The sequence below is a fragment of the Lampetra planeri genome, chromosome 81 (assembly GCF_965212315.1).
Source record: "Lampetra planeri chromosome 81, kcLamPlan1.2.h2, whole genome shotgun sequence".
Classification (NCBI taxonomy): Eukaryota; Metazoa; Chordata; class Hyperoartia; order Petromyzontiformes; family Petromyzontidae; genus Lampetra; species Lampetra planeri.
Window position 1 is genome coordinate 1,132,037 of NC_136185.1, and position 21,621 is coordinate 1,153,657.

General features: G+C 47.9%; 1 pseudogene; it reads right to left on the reverse strand.

Annotated features, from left to right (window-relative positions):
- LOC144738293 (uncharacterized) overlaps positions 1-21,621 on the reverse strand; it is a 42,870-nt pseudogene that overhangs the window by 13,644 nt on the left and 7,605 nt on the right.

Sequence of the window (21,621 nt, forward strand, 5' to 3'; positions counted from 1 at the left end):
ATTTTACTCTGCACAAGAAGCTCAAAGAAGCTGGTAACATCTACAGACCAGCCCCAACAGCTACCTTGTATGCGGACAACAACCAACCAATCCTAAATAAACAAGAAAAAATGGACACCTGGACAAACTATATACACAAGCTCTATGGCGCCGCGAGAACACCTGCAGAAAAAGACCAACAGATGTCGAAAGACGCTCTACACATTTTAACATCAGAAGTAGAACATGCAATCAAAACAGCTAAGTCAGGCAAAGCGTGCGGGCCCGACACAATCCATGCAGAATTGCTCAAACTATTAGACAGTAACAACATACGACAACTGACTAATTGGTACAATCAAATATACAATGGAAATAAAATTCCATCCGACTGGCTACAATACATCTGTGTGGCCATACCAAAGAAAGCAACAAGCCGGAAATGCGAGGACTACAGACTGATAAGCTTGATGAGCCACGTGCTGAAAGTCTTCCTGAAGGTGATCCAACAGCGCATACGCTCCACATGCGAAAATGCATTGAAGAACACACAGTTTGGCTTCTGCAAAGGACTAGGCACAAGAGAAGCAATCTTCTGTCTACAGATACTACTACAGCGATGCTACGAACATCAGAAAGAAGTGTACATCTGCTTCATAGATTACGAGAAAGCCTTTGACTCCGTCGACCACGACCGACTAGCAGCTCTATTAAAACAACTGGGACTAGATAAAGACGACATCAACTTCATCATTGCTCTTTATTGGAAGCAAACAGCCCAACTCCGATATGACAACGAATTGACAGACCCAACACCAATACAAAAAGGTGTACGACAAGGCTGCCCACTTTCACCCAGTCTTTTCAACATCTACTCGGAGCAGATTTTTGATCGAACACTAGCAGATAAAAACATTGGTATTAAAGTCAATGGACAATACATCAACAACATCAGGTATGCCGACGACACTGCACTGCTGGCCGATTCGGAACAAGACCTACAACAAATCTTGGACGAGGTTGCCACCGAGAGTCAAATATGGGGCTTACGAATTAATAAAAAGAAAACAAAGGTTATGAAGGTCAGCCGAACTACAAGCGAAATAACAATCAAGCTTGGCAGCGAAAAATTGGAACAAGTACACCGATTTACATACCTTGGTGTAATCATTGACGATCAGTTGAACCATGAAGTCGAAATCAAGAGCAGAATTGAACAAGCAAGGCAAGCATTTATTCAATGGAAAACACTCCTTGCAGACCGCAACTTGAGTACATCACTGAAACTGCGCACACTGAAATGCTACATCTGGTCAATTTTGCTGTACGGAGTAGAGACGTGGACACTGACAACAACAGCAACAAAAAGGCTCGAAGCTTTCGAGATGTGGCTGTATCGAAGAATGCTGAAAATCCCATGGACAGCCAAAACCACCAATACACAAGTTCTGCAAGATATGGGCACTGACAGTCCACTGCTGAAGACCGTCATTAGCAGGAAGTGTTACTGCCTAGGCCACATTGCCCGAAACGACCACAAATACCAGCTATTAAAGCAAATCCTGGAAGGAAAATCGAAGGGAAAAAACGACCAGGACGGCCAAAAACGACATGGCTCAGTAACATCAAAACATGGCGACAATTAACAGCAGCAGCAGCACAAACTCTACACGCCGTGCGAGACCGGGACCAATATCATCGTGAAGTCGCACACGCCATTAGGCAGCACTAAAGAAGAAGATGGTAGCAATAACGTACGATCAGTCATCTTTAAAAACAAATCAGGTTTTAATTAATCTGCAAGAATATTGATGTTAAAACTCGTATCGAAATCTTTATTAATATTCGTTTGGTCAAACAGTTGAAGAACGATACAAATTATTTTACTTTCAAGAATTTAATAGTTTAAAATCTTCTAAAAATCAAACACGCAAACGTCGATTTATCATTCCCCATTGACGTACCTGAAATCCACGTACATCCTGAAACCGATAATCTGCAGTAGTGTTTATTAAACAATGAGGAAAATGCTTTTTCTCATAATGAGCAAAGTTATCATCACAGTCTTTCTCCAACTTTAGCTCAACAAAATCACTTAACAACGAGATTAAAATCAGGAATTGAACCACATCACAACCACTGCGCATCACACCACATCAACAAGTAATCCGATAGGACTACGAAGCACACGTGACAACGTCTGGAATAAACAAGACAGCACGCTCACATCATTTGCTGTGAGAAGATTACAACACATGCCACCTTCTAGCATAAGCACCAGCCATTTAACAGCCCGATGATCCAACTACCAGACGAAGCGCGTAAGGTGTGAAGTGCACATTTTGTACTTCTGCGTATACCATAAACCATAACATAGGAAACACTACAACAAGACGAGCACTCGTGTGTGCATGTACATGTATTTGTGTGCAAATGTATGTAGGAACAAACGTGCGTGTTCGCAGTGGAACGCAATCCTAGTTGACGTACAATGCTTTGTATGTACACTCGTGTGTTTATGTACACTGCGTTGTGTATATGTATGTACACCCCTGTATATGCACATTCGTGTGAATATGTATGCACATTCGTGTATGTATCTACAGCACTGTGTATGTCAACTCGTGTTTTGGTGTGTGTACAAGGGAGTGTATATGTGTACTCGTGTAAGTATGTGTAGTGGAACAGACAACTTATTTTCATATTGTGTCGTACAAAGAATTGAGGGCAACGTGGTGATGAATGCGGCACCACAACAGGGAACTACAGGGATGAGACTCCCCGCTCGTGGTGCTAAATTAATGAAAACAGCGCCACTGAGCGGACAGAGCCCCGCCCCTACAGCTCGTGCGTGTGACGTCATGAGTGTGACGTCATGAGTGTGATCAGCGGACAGCCACGATGCTGCCAGGTGAGGGTAAACTTGTGTGCTGGAGATGCTTCACCTGAAACTCGCCTCCACGCGTGTTCGCTATGAACATTGTAGCAATAAGGGACGATTAGTCATCTTTAACATGTCAGGTTTTTATTCTTCTGCAAGTAAATTAACCTTCTTGGTTCTTTCGGTAAAGTCACGAAGAAGGGACATAATAAAATAATAAAAACAAAATTGATAATTGGTTTTTTACCCTTCTATCTGGCAACAAAACTGACACCTTTTTACAAGGAGTCATGTTTGCATAGACCGCAATACCTGCAGTCATAATACAAACAAAAGACATAACTCTGATAATGTGCACTGTCCTTGAAGTTGATTGGTCCACACCCGAGACAGCTTTCCTTAGAGCCTAGTCTCACATGGGTTGGACCAGATGACGCCAAAAGGCGCACACGTGTCATCTGGTCCAACCCATGTGAGACTAGGCTCTAAGGAAAGCTGTCTCGGGTGTGGACCAATCAACTTCAAGGACAGTGCACATTATCAGAGTTATGTGTTTTGTTTGCATTATGACTGCAGGTATTGCGGTCTATGCAAACATGACTCCTTGTAAAAAGGTGTCAGTTTTGTTGCCAGATAGAAGGGTAAAAAACCAATTATCATATTTTTACTGGCAAATGAGGTTCCCATAGTGTAAAAACAAAATTGTATGAAGTAATACAATTGAGTAATTTATTATTATTATTTTATTATTTAATAAAAATAAAACATAATACAATTATTTTAGAAATTTATATATTTTTTATTTTATTGTTTCCCTTCTTCAATAAGGGACGATTAGTCATCTTTAACATGTCAGGTTTTTATTATTCTGCAAGTAAATTAACCTTCTTGGTTCTTTCGGTAAAGTCACGAAGAAGGGAAATAATAAAATAATAAAACATAATGAAATAAGTTTTAGAAGTAATTTTATTCTGTTAAAAATTTATTATTGTTTTATTTAATAAAAATAAAACATAATACAATTATTTTAGAATTTTTGTTTTGTTTTATTTTTTTTATTTTATTATTTCCCTTCTTCAATAAGGGACGATTAGTCATCTTTAACATGTCAGGTCTTTATTGTTCTGCAAGTAAATTAACGTTAAAACTCGTAGAGACACATGCACACTCGTGTGTGAATGCACACCGCTGTATAGACAGTCGTGTTCATAAGCACACTTGTGTGTGTGTATGTCTACTCGTCCGTGTTTTTTTTAAGGAAGGATATGGTTGAAATAACGTACTCGTATCGAAATCTTTATTAATACGCATGCTCAAACAGGAAGGAACTAGGCAGATGATTTCCCAATTGGAATTCAACAGTTAAAACATATTCTTAAAATCTAACACGTGAACGTCGATTTCCCGATTGACGTCCTTTTCGACTGAAGCCATTCGTCCATCAAACACAAGAACAACGAACGTGCAATGATAAAAAAGAAATTAAAGAACATGTTTAAAATATTGAACAAAGTTGTGATCACAGTATTTCTCCAACTTTAGCTCAACAAAACCGATAGGACTACGAAGCACCACCTTAACGTGACAATGTCTGGAATAAACAAGACAGCACGCTCACATCATTTGCTGTCAGAAGATTACAACACATGCCACCTTCTAGCATAAGCACCAGCCATTTAACAACCCCGATGATCCAACTACCAGACGAAGCAATGTATCCATCGAAGTATAAAATTGTTGCCATCCTGAAGTAAGTGAACACTTCTGGAACTTAAACGGAAGACTTTCATCTGAACACATTATAGAGCATTCACAACATCACTCTAGCTTGGAGTACTGGGAATCACTGAAAAAATATATCTAAGAGACACGAATATACACAGGGCAACATTAACAGATGTACTCAATACGTTTGAGTCTTCAGCCACTCCACTACATCCAGCCATCTCTCCGGATCCAACTTCATGGGGTCGAAAGTGGAATTTCCTTTAGAACTCATTACATCACTTTCGAATTCAGCTTTTTATTCCTGATGACTTGTGAAGTGTTTTCTAACCGTGAAAATGCTTCAAACACACAGAGCAATCAAACATATTTGTTCAAATGATCACACTAGCTTGGAGTACTGCTGCAAATCACTGATTAAAAAAGACTTGTACGTTATTAATTGATCTTACAGAGATACAGACATGCACGTTCCAGGACTTCAACAGCTAAAAGAAGTGCTCAAAACTTTGATTTTCCAGCCACTCCAGCAGCCATTTTTGAGTATCCAACTGCATGGGGTCGAAAGTGGAATTGTCTTCAGCGCTGATTACATCTGTAGTGGTGATACGCGCTGGGTGTATATGTCGTGTGCCAGCGCGTATGTACGGGTGTGTGTGTGGTGACGCGCGCTGACGGGGAGGAGCAGGCGTCAGTGCGCGGGTGGGGGTAGTGCTGCTGATTGGCTGTGTGCCGGTGACGCGCCCAGAGGGAGTGATCGGGTAGCAGCGCGGTGTGATTGGTCGGGGAGTGGAAACACGCGCTGAGCGGAACCGGATCGTAGGGATTGCGCGTGGGGATTGGGTAACTGAGGAGCGGTGCCGACGTTGAGGTCCGCATCCGCTCCGTCTCCCGGGAAGAAGAGGTATATAAGGTGATGCACAGAGGAGCAGGGGGGAGAAGTGGAACCATCTAAGAATGAAGACGAAGGTGCAGAGATAGAGCCCGGAGAGGAGAGTAATGGAGGGTAGAGGAGAGTAATGGAGAATAGAGGAGAGTAAGGTATAAGTGTGTAGCCAGCGAGAGAGAACGGTCTACACGAGCTGAGTAATGTATAGTGTGTAGCCAGCGAGAGAGAACGGTCTACACGAGCTGAGTAATGTATAGTGTGTAGCCAGCGAGAGAGAACGGTCTACACGAGCTGAGTAATGTATAGTGTGTAGCCAGCGAGAGAGAACGGTCTACACGAGCTGAGTAATGTATAGTGTGTAGCCAGCGAGAGAGAACGGTCTACACGAGCTGAGTGATGTATAGTGTGTAGCCAGCGAGAGAGAACGGTCTACACGAGCCGAGTATGCATACGGTGTAGCCAGAGAGAGAGGAAGGTCTACACGAGCCGAGTATGCATACGGTGTAGCCAGAGAGAGAGATGCAAAGTCTACACGAGGCGAGTGGAGAGTGTAGCAGAGGCGCAGAGTCTACACGAGGCGAGAGAAGAGTGTAGCCGAGGCGCGGAGTCTACACGAGGCACAGAGAGCCAGCAGCACAGAATCCAGAGAGTCAAGAGAAGCGTAGGGTGAAGAAGAAGAGGTCACGAGTTGTACCGTTGTATGGTGACCGCATTGTGAAGAAGAGAGGCCACGCGTTGTATTGTTACAAGTCAAGATTTAATAAAAGAAGTGTGTTCCCGTCAAGGAGTTTCCTGCCGTCATTTCCAATACTTCATCTGGCGTCAGAAGTGAAACGGGCTTCCAAGTATGGAGACAAGGAAGACCCGTAGGACCCACGGGATTGACCGCGAGGAAGACCTGGACGACTCGGGGCCGCTGGTGGCGGGGGGTGAGGAAGAGGACTTGCCCACGCTACAGGGTCCGTCGACGGCGCCGGCCGAGCGACCGGGGACCGACGCCGGGCTTCGTGAGGCGCACTCCCGACTGGCGGAGCTGCTGCTCGCCGCCGCGTCCATCTTGGCGGAGATCAGCTCGTCGGGAGGAGCGGGGACGGTGGGGGACATTTTACAAGGTCGCCCCGCAGATTCCCGCCAAAACGAATGGGGGATTCCCGCCATTGCGCCTGGGCCTACTTTTGGCGGGAACGGCGAGCGCCACGTGGTGGTGGGTTCCCAAGCGCGCGCATCGACGTCATCAGCGCGCGAGGGGGTCCGCCATCTTACGTCTGCTGCTGGAGCCGCCATCTTAGACACCGACGGACAGGCGGAGAGGAACCACGAGGCGGATGACTTCATTTTTCAGCAGCGCCTGCCCACGTTGTCAGCCTTCAAGGCGGAAGGCGGAGACTGGGGCCAATTTCAGCGAAGGTTTTTGGCGCATCAAGAGATGTCAGCGTGGTCCGATGCTCGGGCGCTGCGGGCATTGCCCGCCATGCTGGACGACGATGCGCTCGCGGCCTTCAGGGCTGCACGGAAGTCGGACCGCTCCACGCTGAAGGATGCGCTGGGTTTGTTGGCCAGGGTCTACGGACCTCCCTCTACGTGCCGCCATCAGTTCTACGCAAGACGGAAAGCGGCCACGGAGACCGCGCTGGCCTATCGCACGGCGTTGCTGGCTCTTGCTGATGCTGCGTTCCCTCGGATGGACGAGGAGGGCCAAGACGCGATGGTTTTGGAGCAGCTGCTCAAGTTGGCGCAGGACCTGGGGGTCCCTATCAACACAGCTGACGAGATTGATATTTCTTCTTTGAGAGTCGCCACGAGTATTCAAGCACACGAGGCCCTACAACGGAAGCAAGGCGTTGGTTGCAACGCTGCTGTCGTCGCAGCCCCGGGTTTGGTGGTCGCCGAACCCCAAGTCGTCAGCCCACGAGAGGAGGCGTTCGCCACGGGACGACCAGGGGACTGGAGGCCGGGGGCCCGGTCGCCTCTGCGATCGGGCCGAAAGTCGGAGCAACCAAGATCTACTCCGACCCTCGTCACGTGCTATAACTGCGGCCTCCGGGGCCACGTGGCGTCCGGGTGCCGCGCTCCGCGGCAGCGCGCCATGGGAGCTCGGCTGGACGACGACCGAGAGCCCAAGTCATCTCTACAATCCCCGGCAAGTCGCGGCACCTCACACGCTCGGCCTGTTTATTCGGCACACATGGGACGCCGCGTTGCGGCGGAGGAGGGCCGGTTAAGGTTCGGGGATTCGGTTCGGCGAGGGGGGTTCGGCCGGGACCAGGGAGACATTGAATGGGCGGAATTGGGGCATAGAATTGTGGCTGCTTCGGCGGGTTCGTCCGTTGTTACGGGATCTATTGATGGGGTTGAGATTAGGGTGTTAGTGGACACGGGGGCATCGGCAACTATTATATCGGACCTCATTTATAATATTCTTCCAGTCCAATGTCGTCCGCTGCTTCCAGTGGATGTGCCATTTTACGCCGCTAATGGGGGATCGTTGGGCATTATCGGTCAGGTTAGGGCGTCCATTTGCATTGGAGATATCAAATTGTCGGGACCCGTATTCGTTTCGTCTTCTTTGGCAGTTCCGTGTCTTTTGGGCACTGATTTTTTGGCTAAAATGCCTATTAAAATTCTTATCGATCAACGATGCATTGAACTGCCATCGGGTCGCCGGATTTCATTTTTGACGGGCCCTACTGACATTCGGACGGCATGCGCTACGATACAAGCGGTGGCGACGCAGACAGTGCAAGTGCCCCCGGGTTCACAGATGTTGATTCCCCTCCGGTTGCGGAAACCATGGGTGAGGGAGGCTTCGGGACAGAGTATGCTTTTGGGTCCTTCTAACAAGGCTGTCGGGGGTCTTGATTTATCGGTGGCTCACACTTTGGTGCGGGCTGACAGGGATCCGTTTGTGATGGTTTTGAAGGCGGGGTCGCGACCAGCTGTCATTCCGCAGGGCACCGTGCTGGCTCACGCGGCGCAGGTCCCTGGGGATGATGGGTTGGTTGCGCAGGTGGGCTCGAGCCCCGCGCGGAACGTTGAGCCAAGGGAAGACCTTGAGTGGGTCCATTCGCTATGTGCCGCCTCGGACGATTTGTCGGCGGCGCAGTTGGGTGCGCTGCGCGAGTTGCTCATTGAATTCTCTGATGTATTCAGTAAACATAAGTATGACATTGGGTGCACGGATTTGTTGCACCATCACATTGAAACGGGCGATGCGGCGCCGGTCAAGCTAAATCCCTTCCGACTGAGTCCCGTGGAGAAGGAACATGTTCAGTCGGCTGTTAACGATATGCTAGAAGCCGATATTATTTCGCCCTCCTCTAGCCCGTGGGGAGCGCCTATTGTGCTGGTTAAGAAGCAGGACGGGTCCCTGCGATTCTGCGTTGATTTCCGTCGCCTGAATAAGGTCTCTGTGGCTGACGCGTATCCGCTCCCCAGGATGGATGAGTCCCTCGATGCATTGTCTGGTGCGCGATATTTTTCGACTCTTGATTTGTTATCGGGGTTTTGGCAGTTGCCGCTCGACGAAGAGTCGAAACCTAAGACAGCATTTCGGACTCCAGGGGGGCTGTTCCAGTTTAACCGGTTACCCATGGGACTTCACTCCTCTCCAGCGACGTTTCAGCGACTTATGGAGCTGGTTTTGTCGGGCTTGCAGTGGGATACATGCTTGATTTATATGGACGATGTCATTGTTTTCAGTAAAACGTTTGAAGAACACCTCCGGCGATTGAGAGGGGTGTTCTTGCGAATGCGATCGGCTAAGTTGAAATTTAAACCGGCCAAATGTCACCTCCTTCGTAGGTCCGTTAGATACTTGGGTCACATTGTCGATTCTTCGGGGATCTCCACCGATCCCGCGAAGACGGATTGTGTCGGTTCGTGGCCGACACCTACGTCCGTTTCCGACGTGCGTAGTTTCATCGGGTTTGCTTCTTATTATCGGCGGTTCGTTGAGCACTTCGCCACTATTGCAAAACCCTTGCACGCTCTAACGGCGAAAGGAGTGAAGTTCAAATGGGGACCGGAGGAGGAGGCCGCGTTTCGCTCCCTCCGGGACGCCTTGGTGGGTGCCCCACCCTTGTGTTATCCCGATTTTGCCAGTCCCTTTTTGCTGGACACGGATGCTAGCAACACGGGCATTGGGGGGGTGCTATCCCAAGTCGTTGGGGGTGTCGAAAGAGTTGTCGCCTACGGTAGTAGGGTGCTGTCTCCGGCGGAGCAGCGCTACTGTGTCACCCGTCGCGAGCTGCTTGCCATTGTTTTTTTTGTGCAGCAGTTTAGGCCATATCTTTATGGTCGTCACTTTACAGTCCGAACGGACCACGCGGCGCTACTGTATTCATTGAGGGTCGCCCAGCCCTCGGGCCAGTTGTCGCGTTGGTTGGAAGTCCTCCAGGACTATCAGTTTACGACTACGTACCGTAAGGGGTTGCGACACACGAATGCCGATTGCTTGTCGCGGTTGTTGCCTTGTGATGAATGCGCGTGTTTGTCGGGATCGGCGCGCTGTAAACCGACGCTTGCGGGGGAGATGGGGGCACTGGCTGCGACAGCGGGCGCACCGATCGGGGATGATTCCACTGCCTCTCAGGGTCGGGACTCGCTGCTCTCGCTGTCGCTCAGCGAATGGGGCCGCCTCCAGATGGCGGACATCTCGCTGCTAGCATTGCGCCGCAAGGTTGGGGGTCCCGAGGGGGACCAGGAGCGTACCGGCTCCTATGTACTTGAGCAGGGCGTGTTATTGAAATGGGACAGTTTGTCCCGGCGGAACGCACTCGTGGTGCCTTCCGCTGTGAGGGGGAGGGTTGTCTTGGCGGCACACGAACGCCTCTTGCACTTGGGAGTTAACAAGACGCTTGCCCTGCTTCAGCGTGACTATTACTGGCCGGGGATGGGAAGTGATGTGGTGCATATTCTGAAGGGGTGCGTTGAGTGCGCCAGGCGTAAACCACCGGCCGTGGCAGCTAATCCACCGCTGCAATCTATTCAGGTCTCGCGTACCAACGAGCTCGTTGCACTCGATATTTTGGGGCCCTTCCCAGTCACGCCGAGAGGGAATAAATATTTGTTAGTGGGGGTCGAATACTTTACCCGATGGCCTATGGCGTGGCCTCTCGCTAACCAGTCGGCAGCGGCTGTGACGGATGCCTTCGTCCAGGGCTATGTCCTGGACAAGGGGGCTCCCGAACGCCTGCTGACCGACCAAGGTAAAAATTTTTCGAGTAAATTGTTGCAAGAGGTGTGCGATCTGTTGGGTACCAAGAAGGTGCGTACCTCCCCGTACCACCCGCAGACTGACGGGATGGTGGAGAGACTCCACAAAACTTTGACTTCCATGCTGTGCCAGCAGGTGTGCGAGGCACATGTAGATTGGGACCTGCAGGTCCCGGGAGTCCTTGCCGCGTATAGAATGGCCCCCCATGCAGCTACGGGGTTTTCCCCATTCTATTTGATGTACGGTCGGGAAGCTGACCCGCCAATGGAAACGCAACTTGGCCTGTCCGCTCCACGAACTAATTCTAATTTGGCAGAACATATTAAGTTTAATATTCACAAGCTGACAGAGGCGAGGGAGGCCGCACGGCTTAATTCGCAGGCTCGCCAAATTGCTAATGAACGGTTGCGGGCACGGAAGGTGTCCATGCACGAATGGAAACCAGGTGACAGGGCCTGGCTGCATTGCCCTCAGGCACCTTTGGCTACGTCGCCTAAATTGTTGAGACCGTGGAGGGGACCCGTGGAGGTCGTGCGCGTTGCACGGCCCCAGTGCGTTCAGATAAAGTGGGGAAAGCGCCGTTGGTACGTTCACCCCTCCCGACTGAAACCGTTCTCGCCTCCATATGGCCTCCCCTTGTGTCGTGATGGCCGGGCGTGTGACGTGACCGGCGACCCAGGGGGGGAAATGTCTCTGCCTGATCCACACGTATTTTCGCCTGATCTGCTCCCAGGTGTCTCGGAACTGACAGCTGCCGATCACCGGCGGCCGGATCTCCGCGGCGGGGCCGGCCCTTTCAGGCCCGTTCCGCGCCGTCTGGAGCAGCCGGAACCGCCGGACGGTCGTCAGTGTCCCGCCCCATACGATGGACCAGCCAGACGGACTCGCGCCAGGTCGTGCTACTTTGCATGACCTGCCTCGTGAGGAGTCGGGGCAGTTGGAGCGCCTCGTCACTGCGTGTAGTCGCAGGGACGTGGGGCGCGTTCGTTTCGAATTTGCTCGTATCGTGTTATTGTTGACTTTTCGTGTTCATTGTCAATCTGTACATAGTTATTCTTGTTGTTGTTGTTGTTGTTGTGTTATGTTACGGGGCACACTCGGGGGGTTACGGGGTTTTTTTTGTTGGTTGTCGTTTTATCGTCGCGGTTGGTTGTTGTTAGCAGCCGGGCCGGCTGCGAGCTATGTGGGAGGGGGTGATGTAGTGGTGATACGCGCTGGGTGTATATGTCGTGTGCCAGCGCGTATGTACGGGTGTGTGTGTGGTGACGCGCGCTGACGGGGAGGAGCAGGCGTCAGTGCGCGGGTGGGGGTAGTGCTGCTGATTGGCTGTGTGCCGGTGACGCGCCCAGAGGGAGTGATCGGGTAGCAGCACGGTGTGATTGGTCGGGGACTGGAAACACGCGCTGAGCGGAACCGGATCGTAGGGATAGCGCGTGGGGATTGGGTAACTGAGGAGCGGTGCCGACGTTGAGGTCCGCATCCGCTCCGTCTCCCGGGAAGAAGAGGTATATAAGGTGATGCACAGAGGAGCAGGGGGGAGAAGTGGAACCATCTAAGAATGAAGACGAAGGTGCAGAGATAGAGCCCGGAGAGGAGAGTAATGGAGGGTAGAGGAGAGTAATGGAGAATAGAGGAGAGTAAGGTATAAGTGTGTAGCCAGCGAGAGAGAACGGTCTACACGAGCTGAGTAATGTATAGTGTGTAGCCAGCGAGAGAGAACGGTCTACACGAGCTGAGTAATGTATAGTGTGTAGCCAGCGAGAGAGAACGGTCTACACGAGCTGAGTAATGTATAGTGTGTAGCCAGCGAGAGAGAACGGTCTACACGAGCTGAGTAATGTATAGTGTGTAGCCAGAGAGAGAGAACGGTCTACACGAGCTGAGTGATGTATAGTGCGTAGCCAGCGAGAGAGAACGGTCTACACGAGCCGAGTATGCATACGGTGTAGCCAGAGAGAGAGGAAGGTCTACACGAGCCGAGTATGCATACGGTGTAGCCAGAGAGAGAGATGCAAAGTCTACACGAGGCGAGTGGAGAGTGTAGCAGAGGCGCAGAGTCTACACGAGGCGAGAGAAGAGTGTAGCCGAGGCGCGGAGTCTACACGAGGCACAGAGAGCCAGCAGCACAGAATCCAGAGAGTCAAGAGAAGCGTAGGGTGAAGAAGAAGAGGTCACGAGTTGTACCGTTGTATGGTGACCGCATTGTGAAGAAGAGAGGCCACGCGTTGTATTGTTACAAGTCAAGATTTAATAAAAGAAGTGTGTTCCCGTCAAGGAGTTTCCTGCCGTCATTTCCAATACTTCACATCCACTACATCTAGCCATCTCTCAGGATCCAACTGCATGGGGTCGAAAGATGAATTGTCGTCAGGACTCATTACATCCGCTACAATCACCGATCTCTCAGGATCCACCTGCCTCGGTTCGAAAGATGCATTTTTTTCAGGACTCATTGCAGCACTTTGAATTTCACCTTTTGATTTCACTTCCCTATCATTGCGGATTTTCTGGTGCTTGTTTTGGGGTGATGACCGTGAACATGTCATCTCCCTCGGAGAACAACTTAATGGCTTTTCGTTCTTGTGTGTTTTCTGGTGTCTGTTAAGATGTGGTTTACGTGAAAATGCATTCCCACACGTAGAGCACTTGAACGGCTTCTCTCCTGTGTGTGTTTTCTGGTGACTGTGAAGATTTGATTTCTGTGAAAATGTTTTACCACAAATAGAGCACTTGAATGGCTTCTCGCCTGTGTGTGTCTTCTGGTGCCTGTGAAGATCTGACTTCCATGCAAATGACTTCCCACACACAGAGCACTTGAATGGCTTCTCGCCAGTGTGTGTCTTCTGATGACTGTGAAGAATTGTTTTCCTTGCAAATGCCTTCAAACAAACAGAGCATTTGAATGGCTTCTCGCCTGTGTGTGTCTTCTGGTGAGTGTTAAGATGTGATTTACGTGAAAATGCCTTCCCGCACACAGCGCAATTGAATGGCTTTTCGTTCTTGTGTGTTTTCTGGTGTCTGTTAAGAGTTGATTTCTCCGCAAATGCCTTCCCACACGTAGAGCACTTGAATGGCTTCTCGCCTGTGTGTATTTTCTTGTGAGTGTTAAGATTTGATTTCAGTGAAAATGCCTTCCCACACACAGAGAAATTGAATGGCTTCTCGCCCGTGTGTGTTTTCTGATGACTGTGAAGATGTGATTTCTGTGAAAATGCCTTCCCACACACAGAGCAATTAAATGGCTTCTCGCCCGAGTGTGTTTTCTGGTGCATGGGAAGAGCTGACTTCCATGCAAATGCCTTCCCACACGCAGAGCAATTGAACGGCTTCTCGCCTGTGTGTGTGTTCTGGTGACTGTGAAGATTTGATTTCTCCGAAAATGCCTTCCCACAAACAGAGCACCTGAATGGCTTCTCGCCCGTGTGTGTTTTCTGGTGTCTGTTAAGATGTTGTTTATGTGAAAATGCCTTCCCACACACAGAGCACTCGAACGGCTTCTCGCCTGTGTGTGTTTTCTGGTGACTGTGAAGATGTGATTTTTGTGAAAATCCTTTCCCACACAAAGAGCATTTGAACGGCTTCTGGCCCGTGTGTGCGTGGCGATGTGGAGAGAGTATCTGCTCCATGTGACTGATTCTTCAGAGCAGAGTAACAGTCGCGGGTGTTGTTGAGAGTTAAAGGCACCCTCTAAGCTGCGTGGATGTCTGTCTCAAATCGCCAAAAAGCAAACTCTCACTAACGTCTAACCGACACACAGTAACGTCTCGTAAGTCGGGCTACACGCGACTACCAGTTTTATCCACTAACGAAGACACTTACTTGTTGATGCACGGCGTGTCGATGTCCCTGTAACCCGTCTGAAGAGATCGCCACGAACTCTCCCAGTCGCCAGGCAATCGGGCTCGCCAGGCTGGGTCTCGCAGGAGAAGGGTAATCTGCAGAGAGAGGAGTCGAGCGTCTATCCTCAGTGAAATACCTCTCGAAATGGTCTTGAGGCCTAAATTTAAGCCCCTTATAACTCCCCTCTAGCATCCAAATCCTTTGTTCTCGTCCTGACCTATCATGGACTTTGCATTCAATTGTAAATTTTTACATTAACAATCCGCATATGTAGCAACATAGCTTAGCGAATCTGGCCATTGTAATTCAACCTTAATACGTATGTACATTATACTACGTAATTGTACACTTCTGTTTGAATAATTACATACATCTCCATGCATAATTCCGTACTTCCTGTGAATTTGCTAATATTCACCCGACAATGTCCTCCAAACTGCCGGGATTCATCTTCATGGTTCTTCCGGTAAAGTCACGTAGAAGGGAAGTAATAAAATAATAAAAATATAACATAATAAAATAATTCTCACGACGGAAGAGATGGAGGACGAGACAAAGGAGGAGGTGGAGGAGGTGCAGGTGGTGATGCAGGCTCGTGAAGGACGCTACTGGGCAGTTGGAGGCAGTCGCCCTCCAACAACAACGGAGGGCAGAGGAGCGACGCTCACAACAACGGGTGGCTAAAGCACAGCAAGTTGGTACAGTAGGGGGCACAGGTGGTGCATCAGCCAGTCATCTCGGTCATCTCGGTCAGTCGACCCGTGGCACCTGCTGGGTCTGCCCCGTGACTTCCTGCAGTCTGGCGTTCGACACTTCACGTGGTAGCCTCAAGGTGCACGTGGCCTGGCACAAGCGTCGTGGTGACGTCACCGCCACTTAGTGGCGAATGGCGGTTATTGTTGTTGTTGTTGATGCAGGGAAAGAAGAGGAAGCGAGGGGGCCTTGCTCGCGTGGCGAGAGCGATCACCTCACTCCTCCGCCGCGTGCTGCTTTGTGGTGGCATGTCCACCACACAGTAGGGGTGGTTGTTGTGGTCGTGGATCGCTGCCACCCATGACCACTATCACCAGACTACCCACCCACCCCGTGACACAAAGATCCCCCGTATAGCCTTAACAAACTGTAGGGGCAAGTGCTGTTAGCGAGCACCTATGAAGTCCGGAACTGTACACGATAGGGTGGGTGGCCAGCACCACGCCCGACCGCCTTTGTCTCCCTCGTGGCGATATTTCCACACCGCACCAGGTACTCATTTGAGGCTGAGTCGACCTAGGGGAGACCCAGGACCGATTCAGATAATCGTCATTGGCGGTGTTGGCCGTGAGCGGGAATCGAACCCGGGTCGCCAGGTTCATAGCGCAGCGCGCTAACCGCTGCACCACCGCTCCCCACTTACCCCGTGACACATCCCAGGCACACACCCACACACCCCGTGATACACGTCACACACACACTCCACATGGTTCCCCCCCGGAGAGACGGTGCCACTGGGACCACAGCTGTGGAAGGAATCTGAGCAGCAGATGCCAGGACTACAGTGGAGAACGACTGCTATCAAGACACCTCACACAACAAACACACACGGGACTAGCCAAAAAAAAAATAGCCGGCCCCATCTTGGACTAATTGGTGCAAGTTAATACTGTTCTGAACCTCTTTAATAAACATATTTAAGGACACTCGTGTTGAGCATGGTGCTTTGAGCAAACGAGTGTGTTTTGTTATAATTTCTGTCATAAACTTTGAATAATCATCTGAATGGTTTGGCTTGAAAGCATGGTTTATAATAACGTTACGCAAAAAAAAAACAATCATCACCTTTTAGTCTGTAACATACGACCTTTGGTGTGTATATACACCAGTGTGTATGTGTTAAATATTTTGGTAATGTTCAATATTTTGCACATGTTTAATATTTTGGACGTGTTTTCATGGTATAATTTTAACGACACATTCAAATACTTCCGCGATCTAATCCCAAAGCCTCTATTATGGATGATATTGGTCCCGAAATCCGACGTGTTAAACTCGAATGCATGTGTTTAATATTTTGGACGTGTTTTTATGGTAATTTCATTGAATATGGAGAGATTACCAGCGCCTCGCACACGCCCAGAGACAACGTGGGCCTCTGTGGTGGCTACTAGTCTTCCCTCCCAGGACATTGCTCACATCCACCACAGCGTTACCGTCCGGCACCGCGGATGAGGTAGTGGATTATTTTTTTATGGAACGTTACTCGTGGGAGGGGAATGCCAAACAACAGGGGGCTCTTCTTCAGAGAAAAACAAACGAATCAAGGGGACGTGGGAGCGTGGCGTAAGGTGTGGAAAGCTTTAAGCGCCAGGCTACCGTGGGCTCACCTCCCAATCAACGGGAGTCGAGGAGTGGTGGTTGCTCATCCGAGTATAGTGGGATTATAATGTAGGAGGACATAGAAGGAATCTAACTCGACTCATATCCACCGAAGATGCATATAAGTCGAGTTAGATTTATTCTATGTCCTCCTACATTATAATCCAACTATACTCAGATGTATGCATATGTATGCAGATATTTATTTTCGAAACTAGGGACGGATCTGGGGGTGCGGGATTAGAATTGCACTATAATTATTATGATCGCATTGTGGTCGCATTATAATTTGCTGAATGTGCAATCTCAATGGATTGGAATAGCTATTTAACCGCACCATCCTAATCAAAACTCGTTGAGTAAATGTATTGTTCTAATGTACTTCTGCGTATACCATAAACCATAACATAGGAAACACTACAACAAGACGAGCACTCGTGTGTGCATGTACATGCGTTTGTGTGCATTTGTATGTAGGAACAAACGTGCGTGTTCGCAGTGGAACGCAATCCTAGTGTATGTACAATGCTTTGTATGTACACTCGTGTGTTATGTACACTGCGTTGCATATCTGTATGTACACCCCTGTATATGCACACTCGTGTGTTTATGTCTACTCGTCCGAGTTTTTTTGAAAGAAAGGATATAACGAACGATCAGTTAAATTTCGATTTAAAGCTTTCGTGACTGCAGGGATTCATCTTCTTGGTTCTTTCGGTAAAGTCACGTCGAATGGAAACAATAAAAAATAATAAAATAAAACATAATAAAATAATTCTCACGACGTTTCGGCCACAACGCAAGCAGCCGTCATCAGGTGAAGACCAGGTCTGTCGGGGAGACAGCGTCTGAATGAAACAGCACAATGCTTGGAGCTATATTTAAGCTGGGTTGGAAGGGGGGGAAGGTCGCCTTGACAAAATAATTTGCATATCAAGAGGGATTTAGCATATTTATGGGCATATTTATGGGAAATGCAGGTATGTGATTAGTTGTACTTATGCCCGTGCATTATGCAGGACTAGCAGCATCAAAGGGAGGGGGTAGGGGTAGCATTAATAAAGGGAAGGAATGTTAATAGTATTTGGCTGCAGTAACTAAACAACCACGTAAAAAAATAAACAACCGACGTTGCATTTCATGAACTTTACATTCAATTGTTATTTTTGGAAATTACAATCTGCATATCTAGCAACAGAGCTTCTCTATCTTCTTGGTTCTTTCGGTAAAGTCACGTAGAAGGGAAATAATAAAATAAAAAAATAAAACATAATAAAATAATTCTCACGACGTTTCGGAGGCAACACAAGCTTCCGACTTCAGGTGGAACCGTCACAGCACGATCGCTGTATCAAGTAAGAGAAATTTCAAGAAAACAGTCCTTGTATATATGCTGGATGAGGGTGGGAGGATATTATTATTGTGAGGTTCGGTGCGGCTGAATAACGCTGTTAGGAATGAGCCTCTGTTGTGTAGACTGGTTGAACTCGGAGGTTCCAAGAGTTTGCATATCAATAGGAATTTAGCATATTTATGGGAAATGCATATAGGGGATTAGTCATTACTTGTGGATTCTGGCTTTTGAGCTTAATCCTGAATACGTATATTCATCTCAACGCATAATTCGCGTTCATTTGCTAATATTCACCCTGCAATTTGCTGCAAACTGATGCCAGTTCAAAGGCGTTACCAGGGAAATGCAGTATTAAAATTGTGATTTGGACTTTGAGGTGCAAATTTATACCGTGCTGACTTTGTTTTATAAAAATATTGAAGTACTTGTGTTGATATGAGCGCGTCAGAACAATCAAGGTGATTTGTTTAATTTAATCCACGAAAATTATTACGATTGCTGTCATACACTTTTATTGATAATCGAAATGGTATCGCTTGTAAGCGTGTGTGTATTTACACTGCTGTGTAAGTACACTTGGGGAGCGGTAGTGTAGCTGTTTGTTTGTACAAAGCGGTGTGTATGCACATTCGTCTATGTATATACACTGCTATGTCCACTCGTGTGTGGGTGTGTGTTTCGTACAAAGAATTGAGGGCAACGTGGTGATGAATGCGGCACCACAACAGGGAACTACAGGGATGAGACTCCCCGCTCGTGGTGCTAAATTAATGAAAACAGCGCCACTGAGCGGACAGAGCCCCGCCCCTACAGCTCGTGCGTGTGACGTCATGAGTGTGACGTCATGAGTGTGATCAGCGGACAGCCACGATGCTGCCAGGTGAGGGTCAACTTGTGTGCTGGAGATGCTTCACCTGAAACTCGCCTCCACACGTGTTCGCTATGAACATTGTAGCAATAAGGGACGATTAGTCATCTTTAACATGTCAGGTCTTTATTGTTCTGCAAGTAAATTAAAGTTAAAACGCGTAGAAACACATGCACACTCGTGTGTGAATGCACACCGCTGTATAGACAGTCGTGTTTATAAGCACACTTGTGTGTGTATGTCTACTCGTCCGTGTTTTTCTAAGGAAGGATATGGTTGAAATAACGTACGATCAGTCATCTTTAAAAACAATTCAGGTCTTTATTAATCTGCAAGAAAATTCACGTTAATACTCGTATTTGAAATCTTTATTAATACGCTTGCTCAAACAGGAAGGGACTAGGCAAATTATTTCCCAATTTCAACAGTTAAAACATATTCTAAAAATCTAACACGTAAACGTCGATTTCCCCATTGACGTCCTCTTCGACTGAAGCCATTCGTCCATAAGTCCAAGCCATCAAACACAAGAACAACGAACGTGCAATCCACGCACACTCTGAAACCTATTATTTTAAGTTATTTATTTATTACACAATGATACAAAAAAATTAAAGAACATGTTTAAAATATTGAGCAAAGTTGTGATCACAGTATTTCTCCAACTTTAGCTCAACAAAACCACTTAACCAATTAGAAATTGAACCACCACACAACCACTGCGCTTCACAACACATCAACAAGTAGTCCGATAGGACTACAAAGCACCACCTTAACGTGACGAAGTCTAGAATAAACTTCAACACGCAATTAGCTGTGAGAAGATGGCATGGCACCTTCTACCATAAACACCACACATTTACCAGTCCCGATGATACAACCACCAGACGAAGCAAGGCATCTATACAAGTATAACATTGTTGTCATTCTGAAATAAGTGAACACTTCTGGAACTTACAAGGAAGACTTTTATCTGAACACATTATAGAGCATTCACAACATCACTCTAGCTCGGAGTAATGGAAATCGCTGAAAAAATATATCTTAGAGACGCGAATATACACAATGCAACAGTTAACAGATGTACTCAATACGCTTGATTCCATTCAGCCATCTCTCAGGATCCACCTGCAAAGGTTAGAAAGATGCATTTTTATCAGGACTCATTGCAGCACTTTGAATTTTACATTTTGATTTCAATTCCCTATCATTGCGGATCTTCTGGTGCTTGTTTCGGGGTGATGACCGTGAACATGTCCTCTCCCTCGTAGAGCAATTAAATGGCTTCTCGCCCGAGTGTGTTTTCTGGTGACTGTGAAGATTTTATTTCCGTGAAAATGCCTTCCCGCACACAGTGCAATTGAATGGCTTCTCGTTCTTGTGTGTTTTCTGGTGTCTGTTAAGATTTGATTTATCCGCAAATGCCTTCCCACAAATAGAGCAATTGAACGGCTTCTCGCCCGTGTGTGTTTTCTGGTGACTGTGAAGAATAGATTTCCAAGCAAATGCCTTCCCACAAACAGAGCACTTGAATGGCTTCTCGCCCGAGTGTGTTTTCTGGTGACTGTAAAGATCTGACTTCCTTGCAAATGCCTTATCGCACACAGCGCAATTGAACGGCTTCTCGCCCGTGTGTGTTTTCTGGTGACTGTTAAAGTTTGATTTATCCGCAAATGCCTTTCCACAAATAGAGCACTTGAATGGCTTCTCGCCCGTGTGTGTTTTCTTGTGAGTTTTAAGATTTGATTTCAGTGAAAATGCCTTCCCACAATCAGAGCAATTGAACGGCTTCTCGCCCGTGTGTGCATGGCGCTGTGGAGAGTTTATCTGCTCCATGTGACTAATTGTTCAGAGCAGAGTAACAGTCATGCGTATTGTTGAGAGTTAAAGGCACACTCTAAGCTGCGTGGATGTCTGTCTCAAATCGCCAAAAAGCAAACTCTCACTAACGTCTAACCGAGACACGGTAACGTCTCGTAAGTCGGGCTACACGAGACTAACAGTTTTATCCACTAACGAAGACACTTACTTGTTGATGCACGGCGTGTCGATGTCCCTGTAACCCGTCTGAAGAGATCGCCACGAACTCTCCCAGTCGCCAGGTTAATCGGGCTCGCCAGGCTGGGTCTCGCAGGAGAAGCGTAATCTGCAGAGCGAGGAGTTGCACGTCTATCCTCAGCGAAATCCCTCTCGAAATGGTCTTGAGGTCTGATTTTAAGCCCCTTATAACTTCCCTCTTGCATACAAATCCTTCTACATTTACAATCCGCATATCAATCTACATAGCTTAACTAATTAAACTTTAATATGTATGTACATCCCACTGTTTGAATAATTACATACATCTCCATGCATAATTCCGTGTTTATTGTTAATTTATTTACCCGCAATGTCCTAAACTTTACATTTTATTGTTATGTTTTGAAATTTACAATCTGCAATACCAATACCCGGCTACCCGTACCCGGCCGGGTACGGGAACCCGTTTGCGACCCTGGTGCGGCCGGGTACGGGT